The following is a 14,806-nucleotide window of genomic DNA, read 5'->3' as shown; positions in this document are numbered from 1 at the left end:
TAGACTTTTGATTAAGAAAGCTAATCTTGATCCCTGCAAGCTATCAATTATAGATCTCAAATCTTTTTCCTATTTGCATTTGGAATCATATACATGAAAACTTCCAGTCTGGTTTTAGGCCACATCATAGTACAGAGACAGCACTAGTTAAATTTGTATCTTATTATTCTCTGACCAAGGAACTGTATCTTTGCTAGTCCTCCTTGATCTTAGTGCGGCATTTGATACGATAGACCAATCTATTTTACTAGATAGAATAGAAAACCTTGTAGGGGTAACAGGAATAGCTCTTTCCTGGTTCAGCTCTTACTTCACTGATCGCTACCAGTTTGTAAATATAAACAGTGAATCGTCCGTTGTTGCAAAAGTAAAGAATGGTGTTCCACAAGGCTCTGTTTTAGGACCTATATTATTCACATTATATATGCTACCACTGGGTACCATTATCAGTAAACACGGCATCAATTTCCACTGCTACGCCAATGACACACAGTTATATATACAGCGAGTGAAATAAGTATTGAACATGTCACCAATTTTCTAAGTAAATATATTTCTAAAGGCGCTATTGACATGAAATTCTCACCAGATGTCGGTAACAACCCATCCAATCCACACATGCAAAGAAATCAAACCATAGATGTCCATAAATTAAATATATGTGTAATAATGAGAAATGACACAGGGAAAAAGTATTGAACATGCTTACTGAAATTTATTTAATACTTCGTACAAAAGCCTTTGTTGGTGATGACAGCTTCAAGACGCCTCTTGTATGGAGAAACTAGTCGCATGCATTGCTCAGGTGTGATTTTGGCCCATTGTTCCACACAAACACTCTACAAATCCTCAAGATTCCATGGGCTCCTTCTATGAACTCTGAGCTTTAGTTCCTTCCATAGATTTTCAATTGGATTTAGGTCAGGTGATTGGCTGGGCCATTCTAGCAGCTTTATTTTCTTTCTCTGAAACCAATTGAGAGTTTCCTTGGCTGTGGGTTTGGGATCATTGTCTTGCTGAAATGTCCCCCCTCGTTTCATCTTCATCATCCTGGTAGATGACAGCAGATTTTTATCAAGAATGTCTCTGTACATTTGTCCATTCATCCTTCTTTCAATTATATGAAGCGTGCCAGTGCCGTATGCTGAAAAACAGCCCCACACCATGCTGTTCCCACCTCCAAACTTCACTGTTGGTATGGTGTTTCTGGGGTGATATGCAGTGCCTTTTGACCTCCAAACATGGTGTGTATTATGGCATCCAAAGAGTTAAATTTTTTGCGTGGTGAGCGTGCATACAGGCCATGGTGGTTGAGTGCATTACTTATTGTTTTCTTTGAAACAATTGTTACTGCTGATTCCAGGTCTTTCTGTAGCTCTCCACAAGTGCTCCTTGGCTCTTGGACAACTCTTCTGATAATCTTTTTCACTCCTCTGTCTGAAATCTTGCGGGGAGCACCTGGTCGTGGCCGGTTTATGGTGAAGTGATGTTCTTTCCACTTCCGCGTTCCCCAACAGTGCTCACTGGAACCTTCAGTAGTTTAGAAATTCTTCTGTAACCAATGCCATCAGTATGTTTTGCAACAGTAAGGTTGCGAAGGTATTGAGAGAGCTCACTGTTTTTACCCATTATGAGATGTTTCTTGTGTGGCTCCTTGGTAATGAGACACCTTTTTATAGGCCATCAGTTGAACCAGCTGATATTAATTTGCAAAGTTGCAGGATTGCTTTCTAATTACTGATGGCTACTCCATGGCTTTTTGCACCTCTCTTTCTTCATGTGTTCAATACTTTTTCCCTGTGTCATTTCACATTATTACACATAACTTAATTTATGGATATCTATGGTTTGATTTCTTTGCATGTGTGGATTGGATGGGTTGTTACAAACATCTGGTGAGAATTTCATGTCAATAGCACCTTTAGAAATATATTTACTTAGAAAATTGGTGACGTGTTCAATACTTATTTCACCCGCTGTATCAGCCAAGGCAGATGCTAAACTTCAACTTAACAAGATTGAAGACTGTATAAAAGACATAAAAGACTGGATGTCGTGTAACATTTTCCTACCCAACTCAGATAAAACAGAGGTTCTTCTTCTTGGTCCAAAAGCTGCTAGAAACAAATCTAATTTAACACTTAAACTTAATAGTTTTTTTAGTTGCATCAGGTACATCTGTAAAAAATCTTTGTGTGACGATAGATCCTGACCTGTCCTTCGATGCACATATAACAAATATTACTAGAATAGCTTTCCTGCATCTTCGCAATATTGCTGTATTAAAAAATGCACTGTCTCTACAGGATGCAGAAAAGCTAGTTCATTTATTACCTCAAGGCTGGATTACTGTAATGTTCTGCTGTCTGGATGTTTCAGCAAAAGCCTTAACAAGCTTAATTTAGTCCACTGCAGCCAGAGTTCTCACAAGAACTAGAAAGTTTGACCATATCAGTCCAGTTTTATCAACGCTACACTGGTTGCTAGGGCTGAAACAAACGATTAATTTGATAATCGAATAATCGATTGATTACTGAAACGAATAATCGATTATTCTGATTATGAATCATTACATTACCAATTAACTTTTATGTAGCTATTAGCTTTTAAATTTAGCTTGAGGTTGTTTTATGCATTTGCTAACTAACAATGAAGACAATGAAGAGGAATACCATTCAAGAATTCACTGTTTTAATAAACTTTCCTGCTAATACAAAAGATACAAAAAAAACTCCAATATATTTTTCCTGTCAACATTTATAACCAAGGATGTGCAAAATAGCAGCAATAAAATATAACAAAACTGAATCCGTTTTTCTTTAATCAAGTAAATAAAAAAATAAATCTAAATTTAAATGTTACATTTTAACAGTGTTTTGTGCATTCTGCTGTCTGTCTACGCTCAGCTAAAACTAAATTCTACAGTCACAGGTCTTTATTGAAACGGAGGAAAGTCAGCATCTCTCTGTGCTCCTGTGAGAGTCATTAACGATTCCAGAGAACATACATTCATTACAATAGATGTTACAGCTCAGCTCATAACATGAAGACAGAATTTAACATTAGCGTTAACTAGCTCGCTAGCACAACTATCTGCGATACCAAACCACACACTTCACACTGTACTTCACACACTACACTAATGAGTTGAATTGAATATGTGCTATTTTTACACACTATTTAGTGTGTTAATATGCGGTTTGGGACATGGCGTATCTTACCAAGATGAATCTTTTTCATTCAGTGAGCCGAAGAGGTTCCTCTTCAGATGCTCCAACATGGAGGATGTGCTCCTGCTTGTAAGATCGGCTTTACAAATAGCACATCTGGCAACCTTTTTTTCAGAGTTTAGCTCCCACACTTTTGAGGATTTTGTTCTTGAGGCTGCCATCGTGCTGTTGTTAACTCTCCAGTGAGCGGTAATGTCAAAATGTTCCTAGTGAGCATGAGAAAGACACGTAATGACGTCACCAACTAATCGACTACTAAATTAGTTGCCAACTAATTTGGTCATTGATTTTAGTTAACTAAGTCGAATAATCTTTGCACCACTACTGGTTGCCAGTTAAATTTCGCATTGATTACAAAATTCTTTTACTAACATATAAAGGTCTAAATAGCCTTGCCCCTTAGTATCTAAGTGAACTTCTCTCTTATTATGAACCATCACGCTTACTTAGATCACAAGGTGCTGGCTTACTATTAGTACCTACAATTAGTAAAGTTACATCAGGGGGTAGAGCCTTCTCATACAAAGTACCCCCAACTTTGGAATAATGTTCTAGTCAGTGTTCGGGACTCAGACACAGCCTCAGTCTTTAAAGTCCAGGCTAAAAACCCACTTGTTTAGTCCAACTTTTTGTTCAGACTGAGTCGCATTGCCGCAGATCGGATACGTATCGGATTTCAGTACCACATATGAAAGCGTCTCAAATTGCGTCTGAAAATGTCAGATTCAATGCATTTTTTGCTGTTCACACTGCCACACAAATGACACATCTGTGTCACATATGAGTAAAAAGATCGGATTTGGGCCACTTTTACCTGCTGTGTAAACGCAGCCATAGAGTATTATGGTAAACTGGGAGTGTTGGTGCTGTCGTCCCACTGCTCTCACATGTTCACTCAGGTTTGCTGACGGTGGAGCGGAGGGGCACTGACATCACAGGGATCCCTCATGTCTCTGTTACCTTCTGGCTCTCCCTTTTAGTTAGACTGAAATAACTAGACCTGCCGGTCAGTTCACACAGTTGATGTTTGCACAGCATTGTACAGCAAGAAGCTCCATGTTATTCAAACCGGTCCAGAAGGCTGACGAGCAATGGGCACCTGATCAAGGCAGAAGAAGCACAGACCACACAGGATGGGCAGCTGTTCAGTTTCAGGCTGTAATAACTAGATCTGCCGGAGCCTCTGCTGCACTCTGTTAACCCTGTAAACTGTGATCAGTCACTCTTTACAGAACTAACTCTCTGTGTGTTTTTCTTTTTCTTTGCCGAGTTGAACAGCTGCCCATCTTGTGCGGTCTGTGCTTCTTCTGCCTTGATCGGGTGCCCACTGCTCATCAGCCTTCTGGACCAGTTTGAATACCATGGAGCTTCTCACTGTACAATGCACAAACCTCACTTGCGTGAACTGACACTTCTGATGCTGCTGCTGCTGCACAGACTCAAGCTATCTAATTATAACCGTTGCTTCACCTATTTTTCCCGTTTCTGTATTTTAATATTTTATACTAACACTGTTTCCTATCCTGTGTCAACCAGAGGCAGATGGGTTCCCCTTTTGAGTCTTCGTTCCTCTCAATGTTTCTTCCTCTTGCTCTTAGGGAGTTTTTTCTTGCAACTGTCGCCATTGGCTTGCTCATGGGGTCTTGGACCCAGATTTTTCCGCGAAGCTGCTTTGTGACAACTCCTGTTGTAAAAAGCGCTATATAAATAAACTTTGACTTGACTTGACAATTTGCCACGCCTGCTCTAGCTAATCAATGTCTTCTCAAGTCCCTGATTGGCTGGATCAGATGTATTGGAGTTAAGTAATAGGTGGGGAAGCTTATTAGATACAGGTTGAAACTAAACTCTGCAGAAAAGTAGCTCTCCAGGGCCAGGGTTGGAGACAGCTGCCTTAGATTAACCGCCAGCTTAATTATGAAGTGATAGAAGAATGAACCAATCATGTTTTGATATCCAAAGGGTGGAACCAGTTTTGTGAGGGGGAAAATAAAAGCAACCTAGGACATATCTATGGTAAGTCCTAGATATGTTACTGACCATGAATACAAAACTTCAGTAAGTGGGTTGTTAGAAATGAAAAACGGTGGCAGCAGGACTATATTTGATTTCTCTACTGAAAGATTTACAGTCAAACTGCTACACAGACATCTTAGTATGTATTCTTTCACAAGCTTAAAATAAAACATAGAATGTTGTTTAGAAGCTTCAAAGAATGGCCAGAAAATGCTGATGTGAATCACCGTTAGCTCAATGGCAACAACAAGAAACCCACTGGGCCACAAATAGAAGTTAGCATTATTGAAGAAGTGTTTTTTTCCTCTGTCTTTTAAGGGAGTTTTCACATATAGAGTGCAGATTGAAGGCCTAGCTGTAATAGCCATGGTTTGCCACTGCAAATGGCAATGTAATCATAGTATAAGATGACATAACAAAAAGCCATCTCCTTCACATGAATACCCAAAATACCAATCTGTGTAATCATGTTATACATTTAACCATGTAAAAATCATGTTTGTTGTTTAATGATATAGTTTGCAGCCTTACTGTTTATGTAATTACATTTGCTATTATATCACTATATATACAGTTTGGCATGTGAGTAATATGTGGTAAGGTGTTCTTTCTTTGTATAATGCATGCATTATTGTGGTCTTATTTTACTTTTCATCTGACTTCATTTCTCTATCTCTATCTCTCTCCCTCTTTCTCCCTCTCTCTCTCTCTCTCTCTCTCTCTCTCTTTCTCTCTCTCTCTCTCTCTCCCTCTCTCTCTCAGGCAGAGCTAGATTTGAAGATGACACAGAGTGAGTTTGACAGGCAGGCCGAGATAACAAGGCTTCTCATGGAGGGAGTCAGCAGCACACATGTACGTGCTGCACCCATGACCCAGAGGCTCAGCTTTTGTTGTGTGTTTCTCTTCCAAGCACAATTTCACTCAGTCCCTTTGTGACTCAAAACACAAGGCTTGTATTGAAAGTAAAAGATTATTTTGTGTCCCAGTGTTGTAGCTTTGTGTTTATCCTACACAGGCCCACCACCTTCGCTGCTTGAATGACTTTGTGGAGGCCCAGACCACATATTATGCACAGTGTTTTCGGTACATGGTTGACCTCCAGAAGCAGCTCGGAAGGTGCTCTCACTTCTCATACCTTGCAATTTTTAACCAAAAATCAAATTTACACAATTATCCATTTAACATAAATGCAGTCAATCAGCAAAGAACAGGGTCTTAAAATAAAAAAAAAAATCTGTAAATGATGACCAACAGTATCAGTTCAGAAAGACTTTTATTTTGCTGGACTACATTTTTCCACCCACAATAAGACCCACCCCTACTCTGCCTCTGATAAGATTGACCCTGACCTCGATATTCTTACCCTAACCATCTCACTCCTAACTAGCAAAGAAATACATCCGCAAGTGGCGATGAGTGGGTTCACCAAGGCCTAATACTGTTTGGGCCTTATTTATTTGCAGAGAGAAAAAAAACTGAAAGAAGGTCAGTTTATCAAAAGGCCTTAATTTGCCATAAACAATGAGCAGTGATATTTAAACACAATATGTTATATTCATATGTAGTGATCTACAATGGTTTGTAGAACATCCAAGAGATATGGGATGATTATTAATCAGGAACCTTCAACAAAGAAAGTTTTTTTTCAGGTTGACCTTTTTACCTTTGTATAATAAGCTGTAGTTGTGAACAAATAAACCAAAATACCAGACAAGCAGTCCAATTTCTGACATAAAATGTAATTACAAAGTTATTTGGGTTATTGAACTGAATCAAAAGATACCAAGTGTCTATCTGTAGACTTTGTAATAACATTCTAATAGCATTTGTAATGACTTTGTGTTTTTGAGTGCTAAAGCGCCCCCTAAAGGCCAATCTGGACAAAATTTTGCAGACCCCATCATAGTCTCACTATATTCAATTACTTACAGTTTTGAATTGTTCCGACGAATGACTGAGGAGTTATAGCAATTTAAGCTAGCAATGCCATAGCCGCAGCAATTAGTAGATAGAGCGACACGATGTTGAGTAAAAAAAGTTTTCATTTTTTGAGAATTATTTACCTCAAGAGTCCCCAGAGTATTTCTAGACCAATTTCAAAAAGTTAATGATCAAAATCCAGAGACTAATTTGAAAAGTATAGTTTTCAAACAGTTAGTGATTACAAAAAACACTATGCATTTTTAATGAACTTGTAATTGGAAATTTGTTCAGAACACTGTAATACATTAGAGTAACATAGTTTTTGACCAAAAATAATATGTACATGTAACATGTAATAATTAATTGATTTTCATGAATAGCGCCCCCAGTGGCCAAATCTTTTGAAACTTCACTGGCTGTTAGAAAGTGCCTGCATAGTGACACCACTCAAGTTTTGTAATGATTGGTCAAAGTTAACCTTGTCAAAAGCCTGCTGAAAGCCGATTGGCTGATGGTGAGCGTAAATTTAAATTTATCAAATTGTCTTTGGATTTACTTATAGCCTGTCTAAAAGATGCCACACGCAAAAGTTGAGCTTGATTGGATGGACTGAGGCTGAGAAACAGTTATTCATCTGTTACAGCGATGTATGTGCGCCAAAATTGATACACTACCTCATAATCTCCTACTGAATAAGTCTCAAGTCTAAAATTTTTTGGATGAAGGATTCTCGGGTTAGAGAATTTCCAAATAATTATCAATTATTTTGAATCATAGGCATTAGAAGGTCACATTAACATATGGCAGCCATGTTGTTTACATGAGAATCGAGTGAAAATCCTAGGACTAGTTCGCAAAGGACTAGTTTCACATATGTAGTTTTGCAAGAAATCTAAGTGGGCGGAGCAAAAAGTTCCAAATTACAAATTAGTTTGATTTGACCCAAGGAATCAGGATTCAAAGCCAAGTGCTGCGTAACAGCGCCCCCTTTAGGCTGACTGGTCTCATGTTGTGCAGCTGTGTAGCGGGGGGAATACCTCGAATAAATCACCTATTATGTCATGGCTGAAGATAGCAGATTCCAGGAACAATGACCCCAACCCTGGTAAATCAAACACACCTGTTGAGCATGAGGAGGATAATTCATGGATGCTAATTTAGACACAGACAGCACTACTAGTGAAAACAACTACAAGATGGTACGACACAAGATATCTAGGTTTGGGATTTACTTATAGTGGGACGGAGGAAGAACCAAGACCACAATGCATTGTGCGTTGTGTGCTCAGCAATGAGAGCATGAAACCAGCACATTTAAGACAGCATTTGAACACTAAACCTGTACACTTAAAGGATAAACCTGTACATTTTTTTAAAAGGAAACTTATAGATCTGATGAAGCAGCGCAACTCTATATTAAGGAATACTGCCACCTCAGTTTCCAAAGCCCAAGAATCATCCTACCATGCAAGCTTGAGGATTGCAAAAGCGGGTAAGTCCCACACAATTGGTGAAGTTTTACCACTGGCAACAGAGATGACACATATTATGTGCGGAAAAAATGCTGCTAAACAGCTCGACCTTTCAAATGACCCAGTCACTTGCAGAATTGCTGATATGGCAGATAGTGTCAGACAAACGCTGATAGAGGGCATTAAAATGAGCAGATACTTTTTACTGCAGTTATATGAGTCTGCAGATGTTGCAGATTTAGCCAGTTAGCTTGTTTACATGAGATATGAGTTTGAAGGCATGTCGCACAAAGACTTTTTGTTCTGTAAGCTGCTACCAGTTGCAGTCAAGAAAATGCCTGAGGATTTAAAATCTGTTCTAGACTCTGCTTTAAAAATTGTGAATTTTATAAAGGCTAGACCAGAGAGTTCACATCTGGTTAGTACACTTTGTGACAAAATGTGCAGCGAACATGTGCAGCTTTTGCTACAAACTGAAGTAAGATGGTTATCAAGAGGCAAAGTGCTCACAAGGCTCTTCGAACTGCACTCTGAGGCACACGTTTCTGCATGACCAGCAGTCTCGTTTGGCAAATCTGTTGAAAGATCCAGTGTGGCTGGCAAAATTAGCGTATCTGGCTGATATATTCTCACGCTTGAATGAGTTTAACCTGGGAATGCAGGGTCTGTCTTTAACACGCTTTGAAGTGTCTGACAAAATCAGTGGTATTAAAAAAGTTGCAGATTTTTGTTAATAAAGTCAAGGAAAATGATACCTCTGCTTTCCCTACTTTGGAAAACCCATTGATCACACAACATGCAACTTGATTCTGCTATTTGTTATGTGATTCTTGTGCACCTTGTCTCACTGTAAGAACAGTTCTTGGAGGATTTTCTTGTTGAGACCACACCAAGGTGGATCAGGAACTCCTTCACTCTTGACATCATAAGAATGCCTGAGGATTTGACCTGTGCTGGACAAGAGAAGTTGCTTGATTTATCATCTGATCAGACCTTGATGTCAGAATTTAAGCAGATATCACTGTTGAACTTCTGGATCCAAAGAGTGAATACCCAGCCCTTAAGTAAAACCTCATGTTTCTAGACCCCAAATTTGCACATAATTTGCATTTAGACAAATTGACCTCTTTTAGAACAATGTAGTGTATGGCCCCAAGAAGTGTGAAGTTGGGAGTATCATGATATGGGGTTGCTGTATGCAAATGGTACTTTGGCATTACACAACATAGAAAGGGAATATAAAAGGACTGATGTACCAGGACATATTAGAGGAGAAATTAATGTGAGAAGCCACAAAAGGGGAGAAGATGGACATTTCAGCAAGACAACAAACCCAGGAAATTCACAAAACAGACACATCACGGTAGTGCAGAAACACGTTTGGTGATTATTTCCTTCCAGTGTTTGCTAGCATTGTTGGTCTAGAGGATCCAGTTATGAACTAAAGAAACAAAATTTGGACACCAAACATGTCTTGGCTGATCGACTACATTTGGGGTACTTAGAAATCATGTAAGTTTGATTTTTCGACAGTCTTCCTTTAATTTGTAGTGCCTGAATACTTTTTTTCCATATACATTTTTTAGCATATCTTTGTTTATGCTTTTGAATAAATATGTTTATGTTCATACTGATGAGTACAAAGTCAAAATACATTGTGCATGCTGCCGGAAGGAGCTTCTGTGTGTCGCTTGTACTGACTGGGATGTTTAAGGTCTTTTTTAAGTGGATATGTGCTATGGAATTAAATAACAAACACTAAAGTTTCTGAATACCACTGTGTTACATGAAGTGAACCACAAAATGACTCAGTATGTCAATCAATAGTTGTGGTGGTGACAGTCTCTCTCTTATCTTCCTCAGGTGATCACAGTGAGTAGCGTCCCAGGCATGGACTGATGGGAGAGCGTGGGAATCAAAAGGGCAAAGTGCCAATAACCTATTTAGAGATGCTGAACTAGGAACTAAATAGCAGCAGCAAAAAACAACCTTGCATATAATTCAGATGTGATTGTACCATATTTAATGCATGTATGCAATTATGTTTGAACTGCTTATGTGCCAACAGTATGTCATGAATATTAATCCCCAGCAAGGTAAGAGTGCTTATGTTTGCAAGTGCTTCCAATTACTGCCAACACTCTATTTTAACTTCTCTCTAGAGTCATAAGGATGACTATCAGGTCTAGAGCATTTCAAAGAAATTCTTTCAGCTGGCAAGTGGGGTTGGAATGTGAAGTGATTATTCAGTCTGGTTCGTAATAGCCATAGTATCCACATTGCCTCATATTTTTTTTATGGCATATCTCATCTGATCTCTTCTGCTACTTTTAAAAGTCACAAAGAAAACATATTACCATTACCCACTGCTTTTAGTTCGTAGTTCAGATCAACAGATCTTGAATCGATACATTTCATAGACCTTTTGTGATAAAGAGGTGAAGAGAATGGACCTATTTAGATCCTAAGCATTTAATGCTTGACCTTATTTTAAGAAAGCACATCTGAGACTTTTATTATTATACAGTTATGGTTTTTGAGTACCATAAGTTCCAGTTTTGTGTGTCTTAAAATTTGTGCCTTACAAGTGGTGCTTTTCAGGTATGTAAAGCAGGACATAGTGGTCTATCAGTATTAGCTTTCAATACTAGCATTAGGACTGTACAGTGTACTAGACTGTAATTTCTTTTTACTTTGAAAGCTAAAACAACCAGCTGGACAGCATTTGAGGGTAAATTCAGCTATAGACACAACCCCCCAATAATAAGTGTTAATGTTAAATTTTTAATTTAGTTCACTCTTTGTGTTCTGACTAGGGTTTAGTGAACTCAATGGCAACTATTATTTTAAACTTCCGAGACTTCTATAGTATTAGTATTAGAATTGTATTAGTTTAAAGAGCCTCAGCTCAGAGGCTACATTATTCCGGCTGGGTATTGTTCAGAATTTTTCAACTAATACGATACCTTCACTTCAGCACTGATTCCTGAACAATGCGTTTTTTTTTATACCTTCTTTTAAATTACAAATTAGAAGTGGGTGTGACTTAAACCAGAACTGAGACTGAGGTGCTAAAATCAGGTATATTTACTGACTGCAACAGATTGTAGACTATTGAAGAAGTGCTGAAATGAATAACATGCACAGAATGCAATTTGCACCAATCAGCAGTCTAGATTAGGGGTTCTCAGCCTTTTGCAACTCATGGAAATAAAAATAGAATGCAATGATGTGAAAATCAAGTAAACCATATTTTTAAAGGAAACTACTACAAAGACAAGATATCAAATGTTGAAACTGAGAATTTTTTTTTTTTTTTTTGAAAAAACATATGCCCATTTTGAATTTGATGCCAACAACACATTCCAAAAAAGTTGGGATGGGGGCATGTTTACCACTATGCTTCATCATCTCTTCTTTTAACAACACAGCTTTTGGGAACTGAGGAGTCCAGTTGCTGTGAAAAGTGAAATGTTTTCTCATTCTTTTCAGCTGCTCAACAGTTCATGGTCTCATTTGCAGTATTTTTCATTTCATAATGCGTAAAATGTTCAGTGGGTGACAGGTCTGGACTGTAGGCAGACCAGTTTAGCACCCAGACTCTTTTAATACAGAGCCATGCTGCAGTAATACACACAGAATGTGGTTTGGCATTGTCTTGCTGAAATAAACAGGGCCTTCTCTGAAAAAGGCGTTGTCTGGATGACAGCATATGTTGCCAAAATGTGTATCTGTTGTTCAGCATCAATGTTGCCTTCACAGATGTGCATGTCACCGGTGCTATGTGCACTAATGCCCCCCCATAACATCATGGATACTGGCTTTTGAACTGTGCACTGATAACAAGCTGATTTCCAAAAACAAAGTTTGTCAGACCACAGGACACTTTTCCACTTCGCCTCAGTCCATTTTAAATGAGCTCGGGCCCAGAGAAGGTGGCAGCATTCCTGGATCCTGTTTATATATGATTTCTTCTTTGCGTTTTAGAGTTTTAACTTGCATTTGTGGATGTAGTGATGAACTGTTTTCACAGACAGTGGTTCTCAGAAGTGTTCCTAAACCCATGCAGTGATTTCCACTGGAGAATCATGTTTTTAATGCAGTGCTGCCTGAGGGCCCAAAAGTCATTGCCAGCAAATACTGTTTTTTGGCCTTGTCCCTTGCATAGAGCTTTCTCCAGGTTCTCTGAATCTTTTAATGTTATTATGTACCGTAAATAATGAAAAGCAAGAATTCTTTGCTGTTTTACATTGAGAAACATTATTCTTGAACTGTTGCACTATTTGATTGTTCCACAGAGTGGTGAACCCCTCCTCATCTTTACTTCTGAAAGACACAGCCTCTCTAGAATGCTCTTTTTGTACTCAATCATGTTACTGACCTGTTGCCAATTAAACACCAGTTGGTTTTTTAGCATTACACAACTTTACCAGGCTTTTTTTGCCCCACCCCAACTTTTTGGAACGTGTTATTGGCATCAAATTCAAAATGGGCATATATTTATCAAAAAACAATAAAATTTCTCAGTTTCAACATTTGATATGTTGTCTTTGTACTATTTTCAATGAAATCTAGAGTTTAAATGATTTGCACATCATTGTATTTTGTTTTTATTTACATTTTGCACAGTGTCCCAGTTTCTTTGGAAATGAGGTTATAGAACAGGATATTATGAAAGCTCCTGTAAGTGTCCCATTACTTTTGTCCATATATTGTATCTAGATAGCCATGTTGGTTATGCATTATTTTGCCAGACCAATCACTGAGCTCAAATATTATCACTTCATTAATATTTGTCATATTTAACATTTTTGGTTTGGTTAAATGTCTATATATTAAGGATGTCATGCAGTTTAAAAAATATATAAAAGACACCCAACGGCCCACAGGTTGAAAACTACTGGGAGAATTGTGGAAAAAAACATGTTTATTGGCTCACGGATGCTGATAAAACCAACTATTTAGGGTCTTAAATTTAGTATTAAATGACAAGAAACTTTTCAATAATCTGCAGTGCTGGAATTCAGTTGGTAGCATAAAAGTATTGAATTTCTAACCCAGTCTACTTATGTCTGGTCTCATCTGGGACAACTTCAATTAGTGTTACCTACTACTTTTACTCTTCAGGATTTTTTGACGTCCTTTTCAGTCAGACCTTTAAAATACGTCTTTAAAATAGACCTTTAAAAATAGGTAGGCTACAAAGTGCTTCTTGTCCTAGTCCTGATTCCTAGATGATCCCACTCTGCTATGCAGTCTGAAAACAACTTCTGTTAAACAGATGGAATGTATTACTGCTGCATGCAGAGAAATTATTTTTGATTGACTCCCAAGCTGTACTCCTGATTGAGTGAGCACTAAGAAACTCTTCTAATTTATTTGACTAGTTCATGGCTGTATGGTTGATATGCAAGTTTACACTTGCAGTACATGCATGAACTGTATGTTTACTTTAAGAGTGCACCAATGTTTTATTTGTTTTGTCTAATATCTTTTGGCCTAAATAGACTGTAAAATTTATTTTTAAAGTATTAAAAGTATTAAAAAGGAAATTAAAAAATCATTATAGATTAAAGAAATAATGATCAGCTTCTTGTGTGTGACTGAATTTCAAATTGTCAAGGTGATAGTTCAACAGTAGTTTTGAAATGACCCACATATTGTTTGGTTGTTTCCCTTATGAGCCAGTAGATGTCAGGCCTTTCATTCATATGCATTATATTATTCTTTATAATAATGTAACATTTTAATTCACACATTCAGAATTTTATTTGTATCATGTATATTTTGTTTTTTTTACATGTATCTTCCAGAATTTCAGTAGCATTTTAAATGCTATTTTAGATCATTCTGTATAGATCAGAATTTACCTTCAAAGAGATGGTGGCTGAAAACAGAGGTTAAACTTTTTAACATCTGACTCATGGCTATAGCATTCAGAATAAGTTCCCTGTGGCTCTGCCCTTCAGCAAGAAGAGGGTTAAGTGGAAGTAGAGCTATGCAGGCTGTTCACTTCCTGTGCTGTGGTTCTGTAAGCCGTCCAACCCTGGTGTCTGTTGCTCAGCCTCACATGGTGAGGGGGCCACGTTCAGTTCCTTTCTGAAAATATTAATGTGAGCGCAGGCCTTGGTCAGCTTCCGCTCAGAACACTCTCTCCTCATGTCT

At 38.0% G+C, this 14,806-nt stretch overlaps 1 pseudogene; it reads left to right on the top strand.

The window, feature by feature from the left end:
- Positions 1–11,014, top strand: part of LOC118804065 — a 47,261-nt pseudogene extending 36,247 nt beyond the window's left edge.
- Positions 11,015–14,806: the final 3,792 nt, after the last annotated feature.

The sequence above is a fragment of the Colossoma macropomum genome, unplaced genomic scaffold (assembly GCF_904425465.1).
Source record: "Colossoma macropomum unplaced genomic scaffold, Colossoma_macropomum, whole genome shotgun sequence".
NCBI classification, from domain to species: Eukaryota; Metazoa; Chordata; class Actinopteri; order Characiformes; family Serrasalmidae; genus Colossoma; species Colossoma macropomum.
This window is presented reverse-complemented; position numbering and strand designations above follow the sequence as displayed.